We start from the raw sequence: 6,398 nt of genomic DNA on the forward strand, positions 1-6,398 counted from the left end.
GCGGCTGTGAGAAGAACACTGGGGAAATATCTCTAATGTAGTGAACAAAGACATAGTTACTAAGCAAAAATCACAAAGACCCTGTTCTTTTGTTCTGTGTTCTTCTTTAGTTCCCACCTCTTCCCACACACAGTGTCAGATAATTTGGAAGAAATATTCCAGAGCTTGTCTGAACAGAGCTTACCTGTTCTTCAAAGGCAGTAGTTCTTGATTTGGACTCCTCTGTTGGTTGAAGAGAAAGTGAAAACAATTTTCCACCAAAAAAAAAAAAAAGAACTAATAAGACAAAATAATTAGGTTGAAAAGATACAATGATCATTTCAGGAGATTCAGCATCTGACTGAGGAATTGCAGAAAGAATTAAAAACAAGGGAAGAATGAGCCACCATTCCTTACTGGGTAACTCGGTCAGATAAGCATCTGACTCTTAATTTAGGCTCAGGTCATGAGTTCATGAATTTGAGCCCTCTGTCAGGATTTTCTCTCTCCCTGACAGAGCAGAGCCTGCTTGGGATTCTCTTCCCCTCGGGCTCTACTCCTTTCCTATTCATAGTCTTTCTCTCTCTCTAAAAACAAAAAACAAAAAACAAAGAAGGAATTTATTAAGCAGCAGTTATCTTTTACAAATCCCAACATTTAAGTTTTTTTAATAAACTTGTGTAAAATGAAAAATAAACTCCTATGCTGACACTACAGTAAAAACTCTATGCAGAATAGTATGAATAGATGAGAACACTATATACTAAAGTTACAAAACATCACCAGTGCAACCATTATCTTAATCTATCCTTCTACTAATTCATTAATAAATAAGAAAAAAATTAAATTTCTGAAAACTCATATCCAAACATTAAAAAATAACAAAACCTAACATAAGAAAAGGAGGATAAAGGAACCAAAAGCACAAATTAATAAGTCAAAAAACAGAAAAACAGAATTGAGAAATAAATCCAGGCTCTCGTCATTCAAAAAGATCTATAAAATTTGGAGCACCTTGGTTGCTCAGTCAGTTAAGTGTCCAAGTCTTGATTTCAGCTCAGGTCATGATCTCATGGTTCACAAGATCAAGTCCTGCATCTGGCTCTAAGGGAGCAGTATGACGTCTGCTTGGCATTCTCTCTCTCTCCCTCTCTCTCTGCCCCTCCCCTGCTTGTTCTCTCTCTCTCAAAATAAGTAAATAAAAACTTTAAAAATTTTTAATTATCATCCCTCAATGAATATAGAGAAAAGTTCTAAATGAAATACTAATCCATTGAATCCAAAAGTATATGAAATTGCTGAAAGGATAGCAATCTAAATAATAATTATGACCAAATAAACTTTGCTATTGGTTTGACCCTTCATATCAACAGGTTAGAATGAGAATAATCATATTCCACCCTAATAGTTTCTTTATTTTTTTAATATTTTATTTTATGAACAAATCAAGAGACTATAGATGCTGACGAGGATGTGGAGAAACGAGCACCCTCCTACACTGTTGGTAGGAATGTGAACTGGTGCAGCCGCTCTGGAAAACAGTATGGAGGTTCCTCAAAAAACTATCCATAGAACTCCCCTATGACCCATCAATAGCACTGCTAGGGATTTACCCAAGGGATACAGAAATGCTGATGCATAGGGGCACATGTACCCCAATGTTCATAGCAGCACTTTCTCCAATAGCCAAATCATGGAAAGAGCCTAAATGTCCATCACCTGATGAATGGATCAAGAAGATGTGGTATATATATACAATGAGGCACTACATGGCAATGAGAAAGAATGAAATCTGGCCATTTGTAGGAAAGTGGATGGACCTCGAGGGTGTCATGCTAAGCGAAATAAGTCAGGCAGAGATGGACAGATACCATATGTTTGCACTCATAGGTCTAACAGGAGAAACCTAACAAGGGCCATAGGGAGAGGAAGGGGGAAAGAGAGCTGGGGAGGGTGAGGGACACAAATCATGAAAGACTGTTGAATACTGAAGAGGAACCATGGACTAAAAGGGGAGGGGGAGGAAGGGAAAGGGGTGATGGTCATGGTGGGGGGCACTTGTGGGGAGAAGCATTGGGTGTTATATGGAAATCAATTTGAAGATAAACTATTAAAAAATTAAAATAAGGGCACCTGGGTGGCTCAATCGGTTAAGCCTCCAACTTCGGCTCAGGTCAGATCTCATGTTCGTGGGTTCGAGCCCTGCATCAGACTCTATGCTGACAGCTAGCTCAGAACCTGGAGCCTGCTTCCAGTTCTGTGTCTCCTTCTCTCTCTGTCCCTCTCCCTCACATGTTTTGTCTTTCTCTGTATCAAAAATAAATAAAACATATTTAAAAATTAAAAAAATAAAAATAAATAAACTCAAAATGGATGAAAGACCTAAATATAAGACAGGTAGCCATCAAAATCCTAGAGGAGAAAGCAGGCAAAACCCTCCCTGATCTCAGCCGCAGCAACTTCTTACTCAACACATCTCCAGAGGCAAGGGAAAAAACTGAGCTATGGGGACCTCCTCAAAATAAAAACCTTCTGCACAGTGAAGGAAACAATCAGCAAAATTAAAAGGTAACCAATAAAATGGGAGAAGATATTTGCAAACAACATATCAGAAAAAAAGGTTTGTACCCAAAATCTATAAGGAACTTATCAAACTCAACACCCCAAAACCAAAAAATCCAGTGAAGAAATGGTCAAAAGGCATGAATATATATTTCTCCAAAGAAGACATTCTGATGGCCAACTGACACATGAAAAAATGCTCCACATCACTCATCATCAGGGAAATACAAATCAAACCACAATGAGAATCCACCTCACACCGGTCAGAATGGCTAACATTAACAACTCAGGCAACAACAGATGTTGGCGAGGATGTGGAGAAAGATCTCTTTTGCACTACTGGTAGGAATGCAAACTGGTTCAGTCACTCTAGAAAACAGTATGGAAGGTCCTTAAAAAATTAAAAATAGAACTATCCTATGACTCTGCAATTGTACTACTAGGTATTTATCCAAGGGATACAGGTATGCTGTTTCAAAGGGGAACATGCACCCCTATGTATAGCAGCAGTATCAACAATGGCCAAAGTATGGAAAGAGCCCAAATGTCCATCAATGACAAATGGATAGAGATGTGGTGTGTGTGTGGGGTGTGTGTGTGTGTGTGTATGTGTATATATATATATATACATATATATATATATACATACATATATATATGTATATATATTACTCAGCAATCAAAAAGAATGAAATCATTCCATTTGCAACTACATGAATGGAACTAGAGGGTATTTTGCTAAGCGAAATTAGTCAGTCAAAGAAAGACAAATATCATATGACTTCGCTAATATGAAGACTTCAAGACACAGAACAGATGAACATAAGGGAAGGAAAGCAAAAATAACATAAAAACAGGGAGGGGCACAAAACATAAGAGACTCTTAAGTATGGAGAATAGAGGGTTACTGGAGGGGTTATGGGAGGGGGGATAGGCTAAATGGTAAGGGGCATTAAGGAATCTAGCACTATATGCTACCTAACTGGGATGTAAATTTAAGTAAATAAAATAATATAATAAAATAAAATAAAAAATAAAAAAGAAGAAGAAACACCATTACAATTCAAAATATTTAAGATTATGCAGTTTCCCTCCAATGCAGTGAAATGAGATTAGAATATGATATTCAGATTTGGAAGGGAGGGATCCACAAATATTCAGAGTCCCTAATGATTATCTACCCAGACATCTAAGAAACCTCTATTAGAAATGAGAAATTAGTGGGGCTCCTGGGTGGCTCAGTTTATTGAGCTTCTGACTTTTGATTTTGGCTTAGGTCATGATCCAGAGTCATGGGATCAAGCCCTAAGTCCTGCTCCTCCCTGAGCATGGAAACTGCTTATGATACTCTCCCTCCCTCTGCCCCTCTTCTGCCTCACACTTTCTCTCTAAAAACAAAAGAAATGAGAAATTATTAGTATTCCAAGAGAGTTCAGAGAGGCAAACAACTTTTGAATATTCATGCAATCAGTAGTACTTCTATAAATCAACAACAATAGTTAAACAAAAAAAATGTATCTTCTAGAAAAATATCCATTCACTATGGCAAGATCAATATAAAAACCTCAGGATTAAACTTAATAAGCATTCAGAACCCATATGATCAAAGCAACAAAACTGAACTAAATGTCATAAGAGGTGCTTAAGTCAGCTGAGAATGTATTCATTAGGCATGCTTTCATCTTCAAGTAACCAAAATATGATTCACAATAACATAAACTATAAAAAGATTTATCATTGAATTAACAATTGATCTGGAGATGGATGATTCCAGAGTTAGTTGAGTAGCTCAATAGAATCATCAATGGGTTCTTTCCATCCATCTGCTGTGCCATCTTGATGCTTTGGATTTCCTCTTCAGCCTTGTTATAGGGTAAGGGTTGAGAGCTCTTATTGTTTTCTCTTTTGTAATGCAAGGGTCTGCCTTAGGCTTTGGTTGCCCAGACAACTTGGATAAACACAATTAGATAAAGAGATCTTGGTTCATTTCCATAACTGACCATTTGAGCCTCTTGTTTTTCTTTTTTTCTCTTCCCACATTTTAAATCCCCACTCTTGTGTTAAAATTCACCACCAGAGAGTGAGCCCACAAAATCCCAGGTCCTCCATCCTCAACCCCAATAAAAGGAGAATCTAGTCGTTCTCTCACTCTCCCACTCACACCCTCAACCACCTCACTGACCTCACTGTGCAGCTCAAGGTGTGCCATGTAATTTCCAGGTCTTGTAAATAATAAATCTTTATTTTTTTCAAAGTTTCCTGATAGGTGTCTCTGAAGGGCATCTTGCAATAATAACAAGAACCACAAGGGCCACCAAGTCGTAAAATTGCTTTAGAAAGGGGAAACTGTGGAAAGCTCACCCAGACCCAGGCATTTTTAGCTGACATTTTAACTGTCCATAGGCTCAGGCTGGCCCCAAACATTTTCCAGGCAGCTTCAGTTCTAGACATCATGGTCTTATAAAACCCAAAACAAAACTAAAAGAAGGAAAACTGTAAGATTTACTAGATGGAGGCAGAGGCGAGAGGAAAGAGGGATGAAGTTAAGGAGCAAAGAAAGCCTTTATTGGAGTCTGCAGTTCCCAGGCGATGTTCCGTGACTCTGGAGTGGGCAGTCAGGGAAGTCATGCCTGGTATGGGAGGGCAAGGTGTTTTATGGGTGCAAGAGTTCTGGCTTTGATCTCGGGTGGGCAGATAGCCAAGTAAGGGCATCTTTGGACCGTGGCAGGATGGTATTGGCTGTTTCCTTTTTGTGGGGTGAGGGGATACTGGATCCCATGGTAGGCTATATTTCAAATGGTGTGAGACATTCCAGATCAGAGAGTGGGGGTCGTCAGTCCCTTGCGGTGCCTGGAACTATACTCCAACCTACAGTAAAATGGCCGCTTGGTTGCCTTCCTAAGGTAACTCTTACAAAAACTCTTACTTTACCCCATCCTTGAACTTTCCATAAATGAAACCGTTCTAAGTGCTGAAAATTTAAAATACTTAGCCTTGAAGTCCTGAGGAGAAAGTAGTAAAATTCGATCTCCTTGCACTTATGTTTTGCTTTCTATACCAAGCCAAAGAATGAGAAGTGCTGGAATTTTTGTCTCTCAATTTACAAAGAAATGTTTTTTAGATGAAATCACCTTCAACATTGCTACTAACAATTATCTATTTGCATGACCTTGAGGAGCCTGTTTACATGACAATTGTCTCTTTGCATAATCTTCCTGCTTAGAAATATCTACAATATTTGCTTGTCTGTTGCATTAAGAAATGTTGGATTTTAAAATCCTGAATATGAGAAAAGGAAAAAAAATAGAAAAACGGCAATTAAGAATTGGTCAAGTCCCCAGAGCAATTGAACTATCCCTCATACGTGAAACCTAGTTTGCTAGTAGAGATTTTAGGCAAATACACATTTATAAATGGGCCTTTCAGTGATTAGTCTTGAGGAGATCTGGTTTGGACCAATTTAAACCTGGTCAGTCTACACATACTGACTGCTTTCTCATGTTCTGAAATATTCTCTTCCATAAACATGGAAAATCAGTTTCAGTGGCGGTGGTGGGTAGAAGCCAGACTTCAATGTGTTACGTAAATAGAACACATTTTAAAAAGCAGTAAGTTCACACCACATTCTCAAGGTGTTTAGATTTAGAGAATTAAAGAGGAAATGAAAAGGAAAGGGTGCTGAGGTCAAAAATATTTTTAACAATGAAAAAAAGATCTGGCTATATTTACAGATAATAAGAGAGAAAAAATGGAGAAGAAAAACTTGAATATAGAGATATGGGAGGTTCAAATAGAAAAACTGCCAAAGAAGCATTTTATATTGGGCCAGTTAAGTCCAATCCTCCCTCTTACACTAA

General features: G+C 38.1%; 1 protein-coding gene across 1 annotated transcript in view; it reads left to right on the forward strand.

The window, feature by feature from the left end:
* Nucleotides 1-6,398, forward strand: part of LOC115305222 (olfactory receptor 8S1-like) — a 20,635-nt gene that overhangs the window by 917 nt on the left and 13,320 nt on the right. The gene's annotated exons all lie outside the window — the stretch shown is intronic.

The sequence above is a fragment of the Suricata suricatta genome, chromosome 10, assembly GCF_006229205.1.
Source record: "Suricata suricatta isolate VVHF042 chromosome 10, meerkat_22Aug2017_6uvM2_HiC, whole genome shotgun sequence".
Classification (NCBI taxonomy): Eukaryota; Metazoa; Chordata; class Mammalia; order Carnivora; family Herpestidae; genus Suricata; species Suricata suricatta.